General features: G+C 38.3%; 1 protein-coding gene and 1 non-coding gene across 2 annotated transcripts in view; one reads left to right on the plus strand and one right to left on the minus strand.

Moving 5' to 3' along the window:
• Positions 1-21,186, plus strand: part of TTC6 (tetratricopeptide repeat domain 6) — a 198,872-nt gene that overhangs the window by 16,137 nt on the left and 161,549 nt on the right. The window lies entirely within an intron of this gene.
• Positions 11,391-11,497, minus strand: LOC138095644 (U6 spliceosomal RNA). Its single transcript, XR_011146389.1, has one exon. It is a non-coding gene; the product is annotated as a U6 spliceosomal RNA (small nuclear RNA).

The raw sequence follows: 21,186 nt of genomic DNA on the forward strand, positions 1-21,186 counted from the left end.
ATGCTGTGACCAATGAAAGACTCTTGAAATGGAGAAAATGAGCTCAGCCTCTTTCTAAGTATACTGTCAAAATAAATCTCTCTTGAGATACAGGACAAAGGGCCAGGTATCACACTGTCCGCACCCCCCGCCGTATTTCCCCACATGAACTTTTAGCAGATACCAGGACACATTCAGAGTCTGAAACCTAAAAATAACTTGCAAGCCATGTCTTTTGAGATGAGACTACAGGATGAACTGGAAAAAAAAAAAAGTAATACAGGAAGACATGGAGAAATAGACCATTGTGAACTGTTTGACAGTAAAATAAAAACCAAACCAGGCCATTCAAAATAAAAAAAAATAACTTTGACATGTAATTTTTATGATAAATTTATTACCCTTTGCTTAAAGTATTTAAAATTATATAAATTTTTAATGATATAAGTTAATCCCTTTATTAAATATGTATTATTCCTATGTTTTACATGTCTTTGCTAAATTAATTATGTTTGGTTCTAAGTTTATAAAATGAACTTCATAATCCTTTTGTACATTTTCATATGCAACTGCTAACAATGCAGAATGAAACAGGTGTATTGTTCTGTTAACACAGATAGAATAAACTGTCAGCAGAGTTGTCTTTGGTTGACCTGATATTCTGAAGTGGTAAGGAATTCTTGTTGAAGTTCCCAGGAAAATGAGGTACAATCTTTCTTTGATTTACAAAGTAGTTGTATTCCTGGAAAATATAGTATGGGATAAATAAGGGGAATATTTTGTATTTTTATATATAAAATGGAGAAACCTTTATGCAGAAACCTGTATGCAGGTCAAGAAGCAACAGTTAGAACTGGACATGGAAAAATGGACTGGTTCAAAATTGGGAAGGGAGTACATCAAAGTGTATATTGTCATCCTGCTTACTTAACTTCTATGCAGAGTACATCATGTTTAATGCCACGTTAGATGAAGCTCAAGCTCTGCTAGGAGAAATATCAATAACCTCAGATATGCAAGTGATACCACCCTTATGACAGAAAGTGAAGAGGAACTAAAGAGCCTCTTGATGAAGGTGAAAGAGGAGAGTGAAAAATTTGGCTTAAAATTCAACATTCAAAAAATAAAGATCATGGCATCTGGTCCCATCACTTCATGGCAAATAGATGGGGAAACAATGGACATGGTGAGAGACTTTATTTTCTTGGGCTCCAAAATCACTGCAGATGGCAACTGTAGCCACAAAATTAAAAGACACTGCTCCTTGGAAGAATATGACAAACCTAGATAGCATATTAAAAAACAGAGACATGACTTTGCTGACAAAGGTCCGTCTAGTCAAAGCTGTGGTTTTTCCAGTAGTCATGTATGGATGTAAGAGTTGGACCATAAATAAGGCTAAGTGCTGAAGACTTAATGCTTTCAAACTGTGGTGTTGGAGAAGACTCTTGAGAGTCCCTTGGACAGCAAGGTGATCAAATGATCAAACCAGTTGATCATAAAGGAAATCAACCCTGAATATTCACTGGAAGGACTGAAGTTGAAACTCCAATACTTTGGCCACCTGATGTTAAGAGCTGACTCATTGGAGAAGACCCTGATGCTGGGAAAGACTGAGGGCAGGGGAAAAGTGGGGGCGACAGAGGATGAGATGGTTAAATGGCAATAACAACTCTATGGACATGACGTTGAGCAAACTCTGGGAGATAGTGAAGGACAGGGAAGCCTGGCATGCTGCAGTCCGTGGGCTCGCAAAGAATCGGACATAATTGAGCTACTGAACAACAATACAGGATGCAGGACATTTTTGTTTTGTAGGACTGTCCTATGAACTGTAGGCTGTCTGGTCCATTCCCTAGTCCTTCCTTGCCCAGTAAATGCCAGTATCACTTTCCCATTGTAAAAACCAAAGATGCTGCCCCTACCCTCAGGCAATTTAAAAATGTTCCCTGTGGAGCAGTATCATTCCTAATGAGAATCACTGATGTGCAGATAACTGTAGGCTTTTAAGAACTTTGAATTTCACTTGGCATGACATAGGAAGATGTTGGGGGGTTTTGAGCAGAAGCATAGGGTAGCAAAGAGTTGGACACATCATATCATGGCATGACATGATCTGACCTTATTCTAAAATGATCAACTGACTACTGTGTGGATGGTAGTTTACAGGCTAAGCAGTGATGGAGAAAAGATGACCAGTTAGGTGCCTCTTGCAGTAATCCACATGAGAGATGATTGTGACTTCATCCAACTGTGATGGTAGTGGTGGAAAGGAGGTGAGAAGTGGTCTGACTTACCATGAATTCTGAAGGTCCCTTATGGGTTGAAAGGGTGGAGAGAGAAGAGTAGAAGATGACTTATGGTCTTTTGATGGGTGAAGTTAACTGGAAAAATAAAGTTTTCATTTTCTGAGATGGTGAAGACCAAAGATGAGTTAGCATGTGGGGTTGATTTAAGTTTCAGTTCCAGTTCCAGTTCAATCACCCAGTCATGTCTGACTCTTTGTGACCCCATGAATTGCAGCATGCCAGACCTCCCTGTCCATCACCAACTCCCGGAGTTCACTCAAACTCATGTCCTTTGAATCGGTGATGCCATCCAGCCATCTCATCCTCTGTCATCCCCTTCTCCTCCTGCCCCCAATCCCTCCCAGCATCAGAGTCTTTTCCAATGAGCCAACTCTTCACATGAGGTGGCCAAAATACTGGAGTTTCAGTGTTAGGATCATTCCTTCCAAAGAACACCCAGGACTGATCTCCTTTAGAATGGACTGGTTGGAGTCCCTTGCAGTCCAAGGGACTCTCAAGAGTCTTTTCCAACACCACAGTTCAAAAGCAGCAATTCTTCGGTGCTCAGCCTTCTTTACAGTCCAGCTCTCACATCCATACATGACCACTGGAAAAACCATACCTTGACTAGGTGGACTTTAGTTGGCAAAGTAATGTCTCTGCTTTTGAATATACTGTCTAGGTTGGTCATAACTTTGGTAAGTGTCTTTTAATTTCATGGCTGCAGTTACCATCTGCAGTGATTTTGGAGCCCAGAAAAATTAAGTCTGACACTGTTTCCACTGTTTCCCCATCTATTTGCCATGAAGTGATGAGACCAGATGACATTGTCGTAGTTTTCTGAATGTTGAGCTTTAAGCCAACTTTTTCACTCTCCTCTTTCACTTTCATCAAGAGGCTTTTGAGTTCCTCTTCACTTTCTGCCATAAGGGTGGTGTCATCTACATATCTGAGGTTACTGATATTTCTTCTGGCAATCTTGATTCCAGCTTGTGCTTCTTCCAGCCCAGCCTTTCCCATCATGTACTCTGCATAGAAGTTAAATAAGCAGGATGACAATATACAGCCTTGACGTACTCCTTTTCCTATTTGGAACTAGTCTGCTGTTCCATGTCCAGTTCCAGCTGTTGCTTCCTGACCTGAATACAGATTTCTCAGGAGGCAGGTCAGGTGGTCTGGTATTCCCATCTCTTTCAGAATTTTCCACAGTTTGTTGTGATCCACACAGTCAAAGGCTTTGGCATAGTCAATAAAGCAGAAATAGATGTTTTTCTGGAACTCTCTTGCTTTTTCCATGATCCAGCGGATGTTGACAATTTGATCTCTGGTTCCTCTGCCTTTTCTAAAACCAGCTTGAACATCTGGAAGTTCACGGTTCGCATATTGACGATTTAAGTTAGAGGCACCTAATATAATTCCAAATGGAGATGTTGAGTAGGCAATTACTTACAGTTTTAGAGATCAGGAGGCAGGTTAAGGCTAGAAAGATTAGGACTCATCAGGGTCCAAATTCAATAGTTTGAATTTATTAAACTGGAAAAGATGACCAAAGGAAAAGTATAGTTGGAAAGGAGAAGAAACCTAAGGACTAAGAGCCTCAGGGCCAGCATTGTTTACAGGCTGAGAGAAGAGGTAGAATGGACAAAAGCAAGAGAAGAGCCAGGTGTGGGAGAAGGAACCAGGAGGAGGGGTATGGCATCGGTCCCCTGCCTTTTTAGCACCAGAAACCTGTTTTGTGGAAGACAGTTTTTCCATAGTCTGAGGGGCTGGAAGATGGTTTTGGGATGATTCAAGCACGTTTATTTATTGTGCACTTTATTTCTGTTTTGTGGCAATATGAAGATATTCTGCCTTGACTTTAGGGTCAGGGTTCATGCCTCTGTGAGAATCTAACGGCACTGCTGATCTGACGGGACAGAGCTCAGGTGGTGATTCGAGCAATGGGGAGCGGCTGCAGAGCTCTGCTCCATCGCCCCCTGTTCACCTCCTGCTGTGTGGTCCGATTCCTATCAGGGACCCTTGATGTATGGGGTCTTGAAAACCAAGTGAAGGAAATATGTCCAGAAGGATGTGATAACTGTGTCAAATCCTGCTGCTGCTGCTAAGTTGCTTCAGTTGCTGACTCTGTGCAACCCCATAGACGATAGCCCATCAGGCTCCTCTGTCTCTGGGATTCTCCAGGCAAGAATACTGGAGTGGGTTGCCATTTCCTTCTTCAATGTCAAATCCTACTGGGTCAAATTAGATGTGCACTGTAAGGATTAATAATAACATTTCAACTATATCATATAGCTACACACAGACACATAAGTATACCTACCTTATAGATCTTACTGTTCTTGTTGAGTGAGATTTTTTTCCATTCACATTTTCAAATTGTTTATTACCATGCTGGTTTAACATGTTGATCGTATATCCCAGATATCTCTGAACTCTCTTATTTGTTCCAACAGTTTGCCTATAGAATTTCTTTAATAAAATTTGTGTTGAATAAAAGTGGTGATAATAAGCATCCCTATTTTATTTCTGACTTTAAAACAAAGACTTGGTTCTTAGTTTCACCACTAAGTATAAGGTTTGCCATAGCTTTTTGGTAGGTACTCTTTATGTTCTCTTCCTTTATCAGCTTGTCAAAACTTTTTGTCATTAATGAGTGCTGACTTTTGTTGAGTTCTCTTTTTGCTTCTTTAATGTTGTGATATATTGGTCTATCTGAACTATCCTTGCATCCTGGGAAAAAGTCTTGTTTGTGTTATAGTATGTTTTTATACAATGAGAATCTCTATGGGGTTTTTGCATTTATAGTTTCACCTGAGATTGGTATATATATTTTTTTTCTTATACTAGCCTTGTATGTTTTTGGTAGTAATGTTGTTCTAGATGCATAAGCTGGATGCTTTCTATCTTTTTCTGTTCTATATATGTTGTATAAGAGATGGGTTGTTTGTTCCTTGAAAGTTTGGTAATTTTCACTTGTAATGGGGCTTGTGTCTTGGGTAAACAGAGATTAAAAAAATTATCTCAATTTCTGTAATGATTATTAATTTATTCAGACTTTTAATTCCCTCCCTCCCTAGTAGGTCAACTTTGTGACATATATTTCTAGATAATAATTTTTAAAATCAAGTTTTGCTGTATTTATTAGTGTAAAGTTATTTATATATTATTTTTCTTATTCTGAGGTTTATAGTCTTTTGATTTTATAGCTATGGAGTCTGTCTCAGCATACAGTGGGTATGAATCTCAGCCTCCAAACATGGATGTGCAAGAAATCTATTTATTTCTTTAGAACTCAATTTAGTCTTTATTTGGGGTTCCTATTCCATCAGGACCACAAAAATTTGGTCTTAGGCAATTTGGGGTTTCCCTATCACCTTGCCTGGGGTGTTTACAGAGTCTCTTAAGATTGCATCTCATTCTTTGCCTGGGACATCTTTCCATCTGGTGGTCCACTTAGGGGGTCCCCTTAGGTCATGTTAGGAAGGAAGACATGAAGTCTTTTGCCTATTGGAGGGTACTCCAACTCGGCCACGTAGGAATGGGCCTTTGGCTTGGAATACTTCTCTACCAGAGTCCTCATAGCTTGTGTTGGATTTGTATCCTTGTATGGGAATATCTTTTCCTGCTTCCTATTCAAAATGTATGTCTTTGTTCTGCCTAAGTGTGTGTGTCATATGGCACCTGGTGAACCCCATTACTTTATCCGTCCATTGCGGGGCGGGGCTGGGGCCTTTGATTCTACCACACCAGAGTTCTGGACTTCGTGAAGGCCTCTGGTGCTGCATTGGATGTCAGGAGGGCCTTGCTGGCCTTGGTGGACCTACGGCCACTAGCGAAGCTGCTCTTCCTCTGCCTCTCTGTGTAACATTGTTCCCTCCAGTGCTCGACTGTTGTGCTTTCCTTGGTGACACCAATAACCAGACGCAGTGGGCTTCTGCCCCTGCTCGCTGTTCCTACAAACACATCTCCCTCTTGTTTCCTTTGGGCTTAGCCCTGGGGAGCTGGTATGAGTCTCTGTCCTGGGGATCCAGCAGCATTCTGTGTTTTCATCACCTCCCCACAAATGTTTTCTGGTCCAGGAATTTAATTCTTTTCTAGCTGTAGAGGTAGGACATGTTACTCAGATAAACTCACCTTGTTTGCTCCCAAATTAATTGTTACTGTCCTATGTTCTTCTTTTCCATAAGACTCCCCGGTTTTTAAAACCTGAAAACCAGAATGGACCCTTGTTTTATCACTTTATCCTGCAGTAGCATCTTTTGCCTAAGGCCGTGGGTCCAGAATGGCCAAGTTGAATAAAGGGAGAATACTGTGAATGTGGGTTGGAGGGAAATGTCAGTGGATTCTTCAAAACTGTCCCTTCAGACCCTTATTTGACAGATGAGGGGACAGAGTCTCAGAGGAGTAATGGACTTGCCAAGGTCACGTCCAACAGAGATCAAACTCCAGATGTCTACTACTTTTCTGTTCTTTGATGTTATATATTGTCTTAATGGATATTTGAAACACTTATTGAGTCTAGATTCTACAACCCAATACTTATTTCACCTCAGTTTCAAATACTTTGTAACTGTCATCATGAGGATACCTTAGCAAATGAACTATTGTAGATGCTCAATTTTCTTAATAATTATGGATTCAGGACAAATATGCCTTTTTGAGGGGGAGGGGAGTGCTGCAGGGCATGTGGGATCTTAGTTCCCTGACCAGGGACTGAACCCATGTCCCCTGCATTGGAAGCTTGGAGTCCCAACCATCGAGCCTCCAGGCCAGTCCCAAATATGCCCTTTTAAAATGTTTTCTCTTTTAGTAGAAACATGTTCTAAAATCTATTATACTTCTTCCCCTTTGTAAAAGTGGGCGGGACTTGTTCCCCCTTGCATTCTCATTACCTGCTCAGGTACCCCCTAGCAGAGGTGCTAAGTTGATTCTTTTCTTGAGGACCAAGGACACCACTTTGGAAGTTGGTTCCTAAATACTATATAAAGTAATGCCCGTGGTCTTATTGAGTGAATGAGGTGTTTGTCCCCCATACCCTGGATGTGCTTTGAATTCTCTTGTTTTCTTTTTGTAATTTTTGTTTCCTCCTTCCAATTACGCTAGCAAGTGTCTCTGTTTTGCAGTAAATATTTCAGTATCTTCCACAGTTCTCTTCCTAATATATTTTGTCTGTTCTGCCCTAGGCTTTGAAACTAGGTAAATAAGCCTGGTGATATTGTTTGTAAAGTGAGAGTAAATAGCCTCTGAGGGAGAGCCTTCCAGCTTTCCTATGGGAAAGTTTGCAAGCTTCTTTTGCACAGGCCTTTGCTGACCCGTTTGCCTGCTCGAAGGCCTTTTTTCTTACATCCTGCTTCCTGTCTCGGCCAGATCCGTGAAGGTGCAGGATGTCTGCACAGTGAACAGGTGAGGATCAACTGCTTTTCTCCCCTCTTCCTTTTCTTATTTCGTTGATTCAGAGTTTCTGTAAGAATGTTTTGCATATGATTATGCCACTTTCTGAGAACAGAGCCATTAACTAGGTAGTTGCAAATAAAAATAAAAAAGTCACCACCCCAGAACCACAGAATACCTTTGGGCCATTTGATGCAAACAGTACCGCTGACCTTGGGGGCTTTCTGAACCACAGCTGTCAGTTTAAACAAAACTCCAAACCCAATTAAACTTTTGTTGGATAGGGTGCTACTTTGAGAACTGGTTGGACGGCTTTTAAAACTTAATGATGAAGCTCTTCACCAGAAGATAAACAGAAGTACAAATACTTGGTACACATATTTTTTTAAAGCTAACTGTGAGCTGGTCTTAGTTTTATCATTTTGTTGGAAAATGGAGAGCAATTTCCTGCAAACAGATTAGTTGTAATGTTTGCAAGTTTACGTCACATAGTTGTTACATTGTAAACTTGAGGTGAAACTTTTTTTTTCCTCAAGAGGGAAGACTGTTTATTTACTAGTATTATGATTGAAATACTCCAATGATATAGATTAGTGGATTCTCTTTAGTAAGAGCAGACACTATGCCTGTGAAGCTGTGTTGTATTTTTTTCCAGACCCTTCTCCATGCCTCCCTATCCCATTCCTCTTTTCTTTCTCCTTCTCACATTCTTTCTTTCTCTGTCTCTCCCTCTTTCAGTACGACTAGTTCTTAGTTCCCTATCACCATTCATTTGAATATTTAAGTAGAACATAATCAGCCTTATCATCATTGACTTGGCCCATAGAAGAAATTGAAATTTTTTTCATCCATGATTACTTTTGGGATTGTTTAAGAAAACACCGAATGGTTAACTTGAGTCAAGTATAGAGTGCAGGGTGGTAGTCTGTCTAGGATGGGTACAGAGAATGGAGGAAAATAGCATGAGAGGCTGCAGTGGTCAGCCCACGGCTGTGGGAGAGTTTAGGTTTGAATCCGATGGTTTGGGGATGCATTGTAAGAAGGGGAGTGTCACAACACTGAGTGTTTAGAAAGCCTGTCCTGGCAGCAATGCCAACGTGGCCTGGTAGTAAGCACAAGTTAGGAGGTTAAGGCTTTAATCCAGAAAGAAATGAAGAATGTCTGAATGAAGGCAGGGCAGTGTTGCTGCAGCGCAGGGCACAAATGAAACAGCAGGGCATATTCAGGTGGTGAATGCAGAATTTGGTAGTGATGAGAGTAAGCCATTTAGATGAATCATATAAAATGTTCTTTTTATAGGTAAAAAATGATGGGATCAGTACTTTTTCATATGATTTAATTTAATTTTTGCTGCAGGTTAGAGAATAATATGCAGTAAGGTTGACTGTGATGGAAAGAAAAGAATCTGGACTATGGCTGGAAGAGGTTATATAAGGGTTTTCTTGGAAAGGATGTTTATATGCTGAGGGGAAAGACAACCTGGGGGCAGAGTGAAGCTATAAGAAGAAATGGATTTAATGTTGTTGTTTCTTGTATTGCTTTATTTATTTATTGAATTTATTTTTATTTGGAAGATGGCTGCTTTACAGTGTTGTGTTGATTTTTCCCTGCATCGACATGGATCAACCACAGGTATACATATGTCCCCTCTCTCGGACCTTCCTCCCACCTCCCACCCCTTCACACCCCTCTAGGTTGTCACAGAGCACAGGATTGAGCTCTCTGCATCATACAGCAAATTCCCACTGGCTATCTATTTTACATATGATAATGTATATGTTTAATTACAAATTGAGAGTTGCTTTATGTATTTTAAAAACATATTTACTTATTTGGCTGTGTCGGGTCTTAGTTGCAGTATGCAGAATCTTTAATTGCAGCACATGGGATCTAGTTCCCTGACCAGGAATTGAACCTGGGCCCGCTACCTTGGGAACTCCCTGGACCATGAGGAAAAGTCCCCAAATGTTTTATTTTTTGACCACACTTTGCAACACATGGGATCTTAGTTCCTCACCCGGGACTCAATCTTTGCCCCCTGCAGTGGAGGCACAGAGCTTACCACTCGACCACCAGGGAAGTCCAGTATTATCATTGTTTTATTTAAAATTTTGTCAAAATAATAGGGAGATATAGTTTTAAAAGTTATATAGTACTACTTGATTTTTTAAAAAAATTACAACAGTTCCATACCTCCCATTTCTACTCCCCATAGAAAATTACTCTTCAACCTTTTAGCTACTCATCTTACATGTATCTTTATACTTATAAATAATATTTTAATGCTGCTCTTTCTGATTTTTTTATATTAGACAGCATCTGTTGATTTTCTTTATGAATTATAACAATTTAGTGCTTTTTCTACCATTTGCCATCACTCCATGGCACATACATTTTCCTGTCTTCACAACATAATCATAATTTTTGGTATTTGCAATGTATTATTTAGGAAGATATCATAGCTAACATTTTCTTTATTGAGTAACTACCTTTTCCTAGACGATGATAGCAGAGTTTTTCTTTCTTCCCCTAGTTATTTAGTGTTTTGTGTAAACATCACTAATTTCTTTTTTTTTTTAGGTTAATTACTTTACAATATTATATTGGTTTTGCCATACATCAACATGAATAATCCGCCATGGGTATACACGTGTTCCCCATCCTGAACCCCCCTCCCTCCTCCCTCCTGTACCATCCCTCTGGGTCGTCCCAAGGGACCACCAGCCCCAAGCATCCAGTATCATGCATCGAACCTGGACCAGCAATTCATTTCATATATGATACTATACATGTTTCAATGCCATTCTCCCAAATCATCCCACCCTCGCCCTCTCCCACAGAGTCCAAAAGACTGTTCTATACATCTGTGTCTCTTTTGCTGTCTCACATACAGGGTTATCGTTACCATCTTTCTAAATTCCATATATATGCCTTAGTATACTGTATTGGTGTTTTTCTTTCTGGCTTACTTCACTCTGTATAATTGGCTCCAGTTTCATCCACTTCATTAGAACTGATTCAAATGTATTCTTTTTAATGGCTGAGTAATACTCCATTGTGTATATGTACCACGGCTTTCTTATCCATTCATCTGCTGATGGACATCTAGGTTGCTTCCATGTCCTGGCTATTATAAACAGTTCTGCGATGAACATTGGGGTACACATGTCTCTTTCAATTCTGGTTTCCTCGGTGTGTATGCCCAGCAGTGGGATTGCTGGGTCATAAGGCAGTTCTATTTCCAGTTTTTTAAGGAATCTCCACACTGTTCTCCATAGTGGCTGTACTAGTTTGCATTCCCACCAATAGTGTAAGAGGGTTCCCTTTTCTCCACACCCTCTCCAGCATTTATTGCTTGTAGACTTTTGGATCACAGCCATTCTGACTGGTGTGAAATGGTACCTCACTGTGGTTTTGATGTGCATTTCTCTGATAATGAGTGATGTTGAGCATCTTTTCATGTGTTTATTAGCCATCTGTATGTCTTCTTTGGAGAAATGTCTATTTAGTTCTTTGGCCCATTTTTTGATTGGGTCGTTTATTTTTCTGGAATTGAACTGAAGGATTTGCTTGTATATTTTTGAGATTAGTTGTTTGTCAGTTGCTTCATTTGCTATTATTTTCTCCCATTCTGAAGGCTGTCTTTTCACCTTGCTTATAGTTTCCTTTGTTGTGCAGAAGCTTTTAAGTTTAATTAGATCCCATTTGTTTATTTTTGCTTTTATTTCCAATAAAAATATGGAACTCTTCACGAATTTACATGTCATCCTTGCGCAGGGGCCATGCTAATCTTCTTTGTATCGTTCCAGTTTTGGTATATGTGCTGCTGAAGCGAGCACCATCACTGATTTCTTGCTGTGCCTTTTGATACATCATAGAATCTTTCATATTCTTTCTTTGAGACTTTTTGGGGTTGATTTCCTGGTAAGATCTGGACTAATTGCTCTCTGGGCTACTGTTATGCTTACCTGTGGCCATGGCATTTGCCTTCATCATCTGTGGTTGAGCCACATATCTTCTGATTTCTTGACTTACTAACTACCAAGAAAGGATACTTGGGAAGTACTTAAAAAAAATATCTCACTTGTGAAAGTTTCTGTATCTTACTTCGCTTAACAGTTTGGTCACAGAATGCTAGGTCAAAAGTTACTTTACTCAGAATTTTGAAAGTGCTATTCCATCTTCGAACATCTGTGGTTGCTGGTCACAGCTTCAATGATGTTCTCCTTTCTGTTCCCTTCTAGTGACCTTTTCTCCTGTCTCCGAAAGCCTTTTACTCCAGGTTTCCTGCAGTTTCACAATGGCATGATGTCCTTCAGTTCTGGGAAATTTCCTTTTGTTACTTATAAGTCTTCACCTCTGTTTTCTCAGTCCTCTCTGAAACTCCTCTTAGTTGGATGTTGGTTCTCTGGAGTGATTCTCTTATTTTTATTTATTTCTCTACTATTTGCTTCCTTGTTGTTGCCTCTTTGTTTTGGCAGAATTTTCTTAATTTTTGTTTCTTGTTTTTTTTTGTATTGACATATTCATTCTGCTGGCTTGTTTTGTTCTTAACCCTTTCTGTCCTCTATCCTAGTGTGGGAGAGAGAGTTATTTGGCTGTATGAAGGGGAGTTCTAGGGAGGCTGCCTTCCCTTGCACCCTCACTTTTGGAGATTATTGCCTCTAATCCCTGGAGCTTCCCAGTGGCTCAGTGGTTGAAGAATCAGCCTGCACTGCAGGAGCTTCAGGAGTGGTGGGTTCGATCCCTGGGTCAGGAAGATCCCCTGGAGGAGGGTATGGCAACCCACTCCAGTATTCTTGCCTGGACAATCCCATGGACAGAGGAGCCTGGCGGACTGTAGTTCATAGGTTACAAAGAGCCTGACAGGACTGAAGCGAGTTAGCAGACACACTTGCCTCCAATTCCTAAATCTTTCTGAGGTTATAGTTTGACTTGTTTTGCTTCTAGGCTTTCATTTTTGTAAAGCAAGTTTACATTTCACAGAGCATTTTTGATAAAATAAAAAAAATTTACAAAATATTCTCATGTCAGCTTATCAATGTTTAGAATTGTTTTTAATGTGTGCCTTTATTTATTTATTTGCAACTTGCTATGTGTGTTATAGTAGTAAGACACCAGAATAAATAACAGTCTTACAAAACACATTTTGAGATTCTCATTGGCTGGTTTTTTTTTTTCCCCCATTGGCTGTTAAGTCACGTCCAAAGTAAACTTCCTTTAATATATTTCCTCCCAATTAGAGGAGTGTTTATTTAAAGCAGTGTCTTCTTATATTTGAAACTTGTCTAAGATAATTGTTTTTTAAAAAATTGAAGTATCATTAATTTACAATGTTATGTTAGTTTCATACACAGCAAAATGATTGTTACACATATATTCTTTTTTTATATTCTTTTCCATTATAGTTTATTACAAGCCTGGCAGGCTATAGCACATAAGGTCACAAAGAATTGGACATGACTGAAGTGACTTAGCACACTTTATTATAAGATATTGGACATAATTCCCTGTGCTATACAATAGGACCTTGTTGTTTATCTGCTTTATACATAGTAGTTTGTATCTGCTAATTCCAAATGCCTAATCTATCTCTCTCACCCTTTCTCCTTTGGTAATCCTAAATTTGTTTTCTACGTCTGTGGGTCAACGTCTTTCTTGTATTTAAGTTAATTTCTATCATTTTTTTTTTTTTAGATTCCACATATAAGCAATACGGTCTTTCTTTGTCTGGCTTACTCAGCATGATAATCTATAGATCCATGCATGTTGCTGTAAATAACATTATTTCATTATTTTTTTATGACTGAGTAATATTCCATTTGACTGACACACACACACACACACACACACACACACACACAGAGACACACATATCAAATCTTCATTATCCATTCATCTGTCAGTGGCCATTTAGCTTGCTTCCATATCTTGGCTGCTGTAAATAGTGCTGCTGGGAACACTGAGGTCATGTATCTTTTGAATTAGACCTTTATCTGGATATACACCCAGGAGTGGGATTACTGGATCATATGGTAACTCTAATTTTAGTTTTTAAAGGAACTTCCATACCGTTCTCCATAGTGGCTGTACCAGTTGCATTCTTACCAACAGTGTAGGATGCTTTCGTTTTCTCCACGCCTTCACTGCTGCTGCTACTGCTGCTAAGTCGCTTCAGTCGTGTCCAACTCTGTGCGATCCCATAGATGGCAGCCCACCAGGATCCCCCGTCCCTGGGATTCTCCAGGCAAGAACACTGGAGTGGGTTGCCATTTCCTTCTCCAATGCATGAAAGTGAAAAGTGAAAGTGAAGTCACTCAGTTGTGTCCGACTCTTAGTGACCCCATGGACTGCAGCCCACCAGGCTCCTCCGTCCACGGGATTTTCCAGGCAAGAAGAGCTTTTATTATTTGTAGACTTTTTGGTAATGGCCATTCTGACTGGTGTGAGGTGATACCTTATTGTGGTTTTGACTTGTATTTCCCTAATAATTAGCACATGAGCATCTTTTCTTATGCCTGTTGGCCATCTGTATATCTTCTTTTGAGAAATGTCTGTGTAGGTATTCTGTCGATGTTTTGGTTGTTTGCTTTTTTGTTATTGAGTCATATGAGCTGTTTGTATATTTTAGAAATTAATCTGTTGTCGGTAGCGTTGTTTGCAAATATCTTTTCCCATTCTGTAGGTTGTCCTTTCATTTTGTTTGTGGTTTCCTTTGCTGTGCAAAAGCTTATAAGTTTGATTTAGTCCCATTTGTTTATTTTTGCTTTTATTTCTAGTGCCTTCAGAGACTGGCTAACCTAGGAGAACATTGCTACAATTTATGTCTGAAAATGTTTTGAGTATGTTTTATTCTAGGAGTTTTATGGTATTTGGTCTTACATTTAAGTCTTTAAGCCAGTTCAAGTTTATTTTTGTATATGGTGTGAGGGTATATTCCAATTTCATTGATTTGTATGTGGCTGTCCAGTTTCCCAACACTACTTGCTGAAGAGCTTATCTTTTCTCCATTGTATATTCTTGCCTCCTTTCTCACAGTTTAATTGACTGTAGGTCTGTGGATTTATTTCTGCGCTTTCTGTTCTGTTCCATTGGCCCCCACGTCTGTTTTCGTGCCAGTGCCGTGATGTTTTGATTGCTGTAGTGTGGTAGTGATGTCTGAAGTCTGGGAGGATTCGTTTCCAGCTTTGTTCTTCTTCCTCAGAATCAATTTTGGATCTTTTATGATTCCATATCAATTTTAGGATTACTTATTCTAGTTCTGTGAAAAAATATCATGGGTAATTTGATAGAGATTGCATTAAATCTGTAGATTGCTTTGGATAGCATGGCCATTTTAACTATTAATTCTTCTAGCCCAAGACCACAGGATAGCCTTCTATTTCTTTGACTCATCTTCAGTGTCTCCTTTATCAGTGTTCACCTCCTTGGTCAAATTTACTCCAAAGTACATTTTTTGGATGCTATTTTAAAATGATTATTTTTTTTAAAAAACTTTCTTTCTAGTATTTCATTTTGTCAGCGTAAAGAGATGCAACAGATATCTGTTAGTATCCTGCTACTTCACTGAATTCATTGATCAGTTCTGCTAGTTTTTGTGTGGAGTCTTTAGGATTCTTTCTCTCTATTGTATGTCATTGGCATATAATGACAGTTTCACTTTGTCCCTTCCAATTTGGATTCCTTTTATCTCTTTCTTGTCTGATAGCTGTGGCTAGGACTTCTGGTACTATGTTGAATAGTAGAGGTGAGACTAATATCTTTGTCTCTTTCCAGATTTTAGCATGAAGACTTTCAGCTTTTCACTGTTGAGTATTATGTTGGCCATGGGTTTGTCATAAATGACTTTTATTAGGTTGAGCTATCTTCCCTCTATACCCACTTTGATAAGACTCCTTTTTTTCATGAATGGATGTTGAATTTCATCAGCTTCTTTTTCTGCATCTATTGAGATACTCATGTAGTTTTTGTCTTTTTTTTTTTGTTGATGTATATCACATTGATTAGTTTGCATATGTTGAGCCATGCTTGTGAGCTTGGAATGAATCCAACTTGATTGTGGTGTATGATCTTTTTTTTAATGTGTTGTTGGATTCTATTTGCCAATATTTTGTTGAGAACTTTTGCATGTCTATTCATAAAAAATATCAGCCTGTAATTTTCTTTTTCAATGGTGTCTTTGTCTGGTTTTGGTGTCAGGGTGATGGTGGCTTCCTATAATAGCTTTGGGAGCATCCCCCCCTTGAGTCTTTTGGAAGAGTTTGAGAATTGGTATCTGTTCTTCCTTTATGTTTGGCAGAATTCTCCAGTGAAGTCATCCAGTCCTGGAGTATTGTTTTTAGAGAATCGTTTTTTAAATTAGATTTTTGATTTCAGTTCTAATGATTGCTGTGTTCAAATTATATATTTCTTCTTGATTCAGTTTTGGTGGGCTATTTATTTTCAGAAATTTGTCCACTTCTAGGTTGCCCAGTTTTTTGACACTTAGTTGTTCATAGTATTCTCTTACAGTTTTTTCTTTTTTTTTTTTCTTTTTTTGTATTTCTGTGGTATTGAATGTTATTTCTCTCAAATTTCTTATTTTGCTTATTTGGGTCCTCTCTCTTTTCCTCTTGGTGAGCTGGCCAGAGGTTTGTTGGGTTTGTTTACCATTTCAAAAAAAATGAGATTTTGGTTTTATTGATTTTTCAATCTCTATTTTATTCATTTCCTCTCTGATGCTTATTATTTCCTTCTTTCTGCTGACTTGAGATTGTTGTTGTTGTTGTTGTTCTTTTTCTAGTTCTTTTAGATGGTAAAGGTTAGGTTGTTATTTGAAATTTGAAATTTTTCTTGTTTGAGGAAGTCTTTATTGCTATGAACTTCCCTCTGAGGACTGCTTTTGCTGCCTCCTATAGAGTCTTATATGATTGTATTTTTAAAATGCTTTAAATTGAAAAGATAGTAAAAGCATAACTTTAAAAAAATATTTGGAAGTTGGAACTGACAGAATCATTAGAGAATAAAGCAGTTCAGGGCTAAGTAATTTTTCTCTTGGTTTGTCTAGTCTCATAAATTTAAGCAAAAATATGTAGTGTGTACTTGGACAATATTTAAATTAGTTTAAATAATAGCACTCTCAAAAATATGAGTAAGTCAGGTATTTGAGTTATTAAAAATTTTTGTTTTCTAATTTATAGAGAACGAGACTAGATTTTATAGTTGATTATAGTCTACTAATGCTAATCTGGAGATTATGTAAATAATTTCTAAATTTATATTAAGTGTGTGATTTCAGGATGCTGTGGATGGGTTTGGAAACTGTGAGGAAGTGATTTTGGCTGCTCTTTGCATGTGTCGCTTACAACCCCTCACCACCCCCCACCCTCACCCCTGGCCTCACCCCCCAGTTGTTTAAATCATTTGCACGTCTAGTGTAGTGGGCTTGGAGATTTTGACATAAAGACTGGTAAAATAAGAATCATGACCAATGCCACCTTTGAATTTTGATACTGTAAAGATGAATGTTAGTTGCTCAGTCATGTCTGACTCTTTGTGACCCCATGGGCTGTAGTCTGCCAGGCTTCTCTGTTCGTGGGATTTCCTGGGCAAGAATACTGGAGTGGGCTGCCATTTCCTTCTCCAGAGGATCCCGACCCAGGGTTTGAACCCAGCTCTCCTGCATTTCAGGCAGATTCTTTACCATCTGAGCCACCTGGGCTTAAGTCCTTAAAGATGAATATTTATAATGAAACAAGTTGACAACATTTTCATCTAAATAGAGAAACTGAGTGGTACCCAAAAAAGCAAAGACTAAAGAAGAAAAAAACACTCTTATGTATAAAATGGATAGTTTCTCACAGTTTCTCAAATAATTCCTCTAGTTTCCATTTAACTTTCTGTATTTTAAGCTATTTCCTGCAGTTTAAAAATAAAACCTTGTGTTTTAATTTCTATTAATATACTACTACTTTGCTACCATGTGATTGATATGAATTATGATATCTTGAATTTTTAGAGTATGAACCCCCAAACAGGATTATTGTTTTTTTTTTTTTTTTTCAGAACTACCCTTGTGTCAATTTGAAGTTACCATCTTTTTCTTTGAGCTTTTGGCTGTATCTATAATATAGGCATATCATATCCCTTTTCTAGATTTTTATTTTTCTAACAGCTCCTCCCACTCTTATTCATTATTCAGCATGACTTAGCATCATGCAGGGGCCCAAAATACTTTGAATAGGTATCAACAAAAGATAATAAAATGACTGTAGATTCCCAGAAAATGTAAAGATAAACATTAATCTGCTACTACGACTACCCAGTACCTGTGATCACTCAATATTTTATTTGTGGGTATTCATAAGGGACTTTACTGCAAAGTCTTCATTTTTGTTTAATTAAAAAATTAATGTATTTATTTTTGGTTGCTCTGGGTCTTTATTGCCGCATGAAGACTCTCTCTAGTTGCGGTGAGCAGGGGCTACTCTTCGTTATGGTGCAAAGGCTTCTCGTTGTGGTGGCTCCTTTTGCTGTGGAGCACAGGCTCTGTGTGCACAGGCTTCAGTAGTTGGGGCACATGGGCTCAGTAGTTGTGACTCAAGGGCTTTAGAGCACAGGCTCTGCGGCATGTTATTCCAGTTTAGAGATCGAACCCTTGTTCCCTGCATTGGCAGGAGGATTCTTAACTGGATCACCAGGGAAGTCCCTTCCACAAAGTCTTAACCATGGCTCTTAATTTCAGTTTGTTGTTATTTTCTTTTAATATGTAAAGTTGGAATGATAATAGTCATTATCACATGGATTTGTTGAATAATGTCTGTCAAGTGTTCACTGATGCTTGGACCACCGTAAGTCCAAGTAATTCTTAGCTTTCATGGTATATTCTTTTGCCTATCTCTTGTTAAATATCTGGCTTTTGGATGTGGGTTAGATATTTTGGAAAGAAGCAAATGTCATTTAAAGCAATGTCTTTCAAATACAATGGGTGAACACTTTTGGAGTAAAGCCTTTTTGGGTCAAAAATCCAGGTATAGCAATGAAAAAGAAAGACAGTTTTTTCTTTTGTAGAAGACAAAGTGTCTCTGAATGCAGTTCGAAAAGATATTCCAAAAATTACGGAATTAAGTGTGGAACTTCCAAAATGGACTCCTTTAAAGTAGTTGGCAGCATCGAGAATGCAAAGAATGAGGTGTTGCCCAGCATTAATTCAGTCATGAAATGTCTTTGAATGAGTACTATATACACATCATTTGTTATGATCTCGTGGAAGGGACAGGCTTCAAATTCCCACACAATTTTGCAAGCCACATGGTGCTATGATCTGTAGATGTGGATGCTGTGGTTGTGGGTAGATGAAGTCAAGGATGCTAATGTGTGAACATGGATGAGTTTGATTTAAGAAGATTACCCTGTCTAGTGGGAGAATGAAATAGCTTTGGTAGGTGGTGGTAAAGTTGGTTGTAGGTTATAACAGCTAAGGGGCCAGTGTGGAAATTCCAGAAATATTTAGGCAGCAACTTAAGGATTTGGTATTGAGCTGGATTTTGGAGATGAGGGAGAGGAGAAATGTCAAAGATGTTTCCTCCTTTCTGACATTTGTACATTGCCATTCTGGAAAACAACTAGCTGCTTCTCCTTTTTTAAAAAATATTTGTTTATTTGGCTTTGTTGGGTCTTAGTTGCAGCAGGGAATCTTGAATCTTTGTTGCTGCATGCATGATCTTATGCTGTGGCATGAGAACTCTTAGTTGCGGCACGTGGGGTCTAGTTTCCTGACCAGGGATTGCATCCAGGCCCCATGCTTTGGGAGCATGAAGTCTTAGCCACTGAACCACCAGGGAAGTCCCACACAATGAAGTTCTTGAAATCTGTAAAGAGCTAGAGATGGATGATTCTAAAGTCACATTCTAATCAGATAGAATGGCATAAATACAAAATAGAAGTTCAAGTAATGTGTTGTGTGAGCAATGAATTCTGAGTGAGCTTTCAAGGAGGACAGACAGTTCAATAAAAAATCATTTTCAAAAGGTTTAGAAGGCTTGGAAGCTTTCCAATTAAAAAAAGAAGAAAAACAAAAAACAAAACAAAAAAACCCTCCTCCTCCCCCAAACCTCCTGAATGCCTTATTTATCTACCTATGCCACCTGGAGAGAATCCCTGAAACAGTGTATTCAGAAAGAAAATTCCTGACAGCGGGACAAATGTAAGTAGGGGTACTAAGCCAAGAAAGGACCCAATGTATTTGGGAAACTATACCAGTATGAATGATTTGAGACAATCTATAAAGAAAAATAACACATTTACAGTCATACCTCAGTGATATTGCGGGTTCATTCCAGACCATTGCAATAAAGTGAGTCACACGAATTTTTGAGTTTCCCATTGTGTATAAAAGTTATGTTTACACTATAATGGAGTCCATTAAGTGTGCAGTGGTAGTATGTCTGAAAAATGTACATACCTTAATTAAAAAATACTTTGATGCTAAAAATCATCTGAGGCTTCAGGGAGCTGTAATCTTTTTGCAATAGTAACATCAGAGATCCCATTTCACAGATCACCCATAACAAATATAATAATAAAAAAGATTGAAATATTGCAAGAATTACCAAAATATGACACAGAGACACCAAGTAAGCCAATGCTGTTGGAAAAATGACACCAATAGACTTGCTGGATGCGGGGTTGTCACAAACCTTCAGTTTGTAAAAAACGCTTTATCTACAAAGTACAATAAAGCAAAGTGCAATAAAACAAGGCATACCTGTATTGGTGTGCTTCGTGAATTGAAATTTACTTCATACATTGCTTATCATTATGTAGATTTTTTCACAGGTATCAATTTTATAAAATATTATTTGGATTAATAAAGTTTAAAGCAGAAGGTCAAAGTAGAGTAGTTGTTTAAATTCTTTAACTTAAACTCCCAGTGAAAGTAATTTTGAGAGGAGATACCAATTTATCTCGTTTTACAGACAATATGGTATGTAGTGAGGCGATAACATCAGTTCAAGCCATGTAACTCTACATAGGGAGATAAGTTTGATTTCTTTTGTTGATATATACCAACTCTTAAAAGTATTTGTTTTGTCAGAAATTCCAGAGTGGAAAATTTATTCCTTTGGTCCTCTTTAGAAATACATTTTTCCCCACAAAGTGGTGATTTCTTGTTACTTATCAGTCATTTACATCAGGGGTCACCAAACTTCTCTGTAAAGTAAATAGTAGATAGTAAATAGTTTAAGCTTTGTGGGCCGAAAGGTGAAATCAAGAACAGTGTGTAGGTACTTATATAATAAGAGAAAATGAATTTCCAAAAATATCAATGAAATTAAAATTTTTAAATGGACATTGAAATTTGAATTTCACATGATTTTTTACATGTCACAAAATATTATTTTTCTTTTGCTTTTTAAAAGTCATTAAAAAATGTAAAAACCATTCTTAGCTCATGAACCAAACAAAAACAGGTGACTGGCCAGATTTGGTAGGCCATCTTTTGCCAAGTCTTGATTTATATTATATTATGAAAGACTGTCATTTTATG

This window comes from Capricornis sumatraensis, chromosome 19, assembly GCF_032405125.1.
Source record: "Capricornis sumatraensis isolate serow.1 chromosome 19, serow.2, whole genome shotgun sequence".
NCBI classification, from domain to species: Eukaryota; Metazoa; Chordata; class Mammalia; order Artiodactyla; family Bovidae; genus Capricornis; species Capricornis sumatraensis.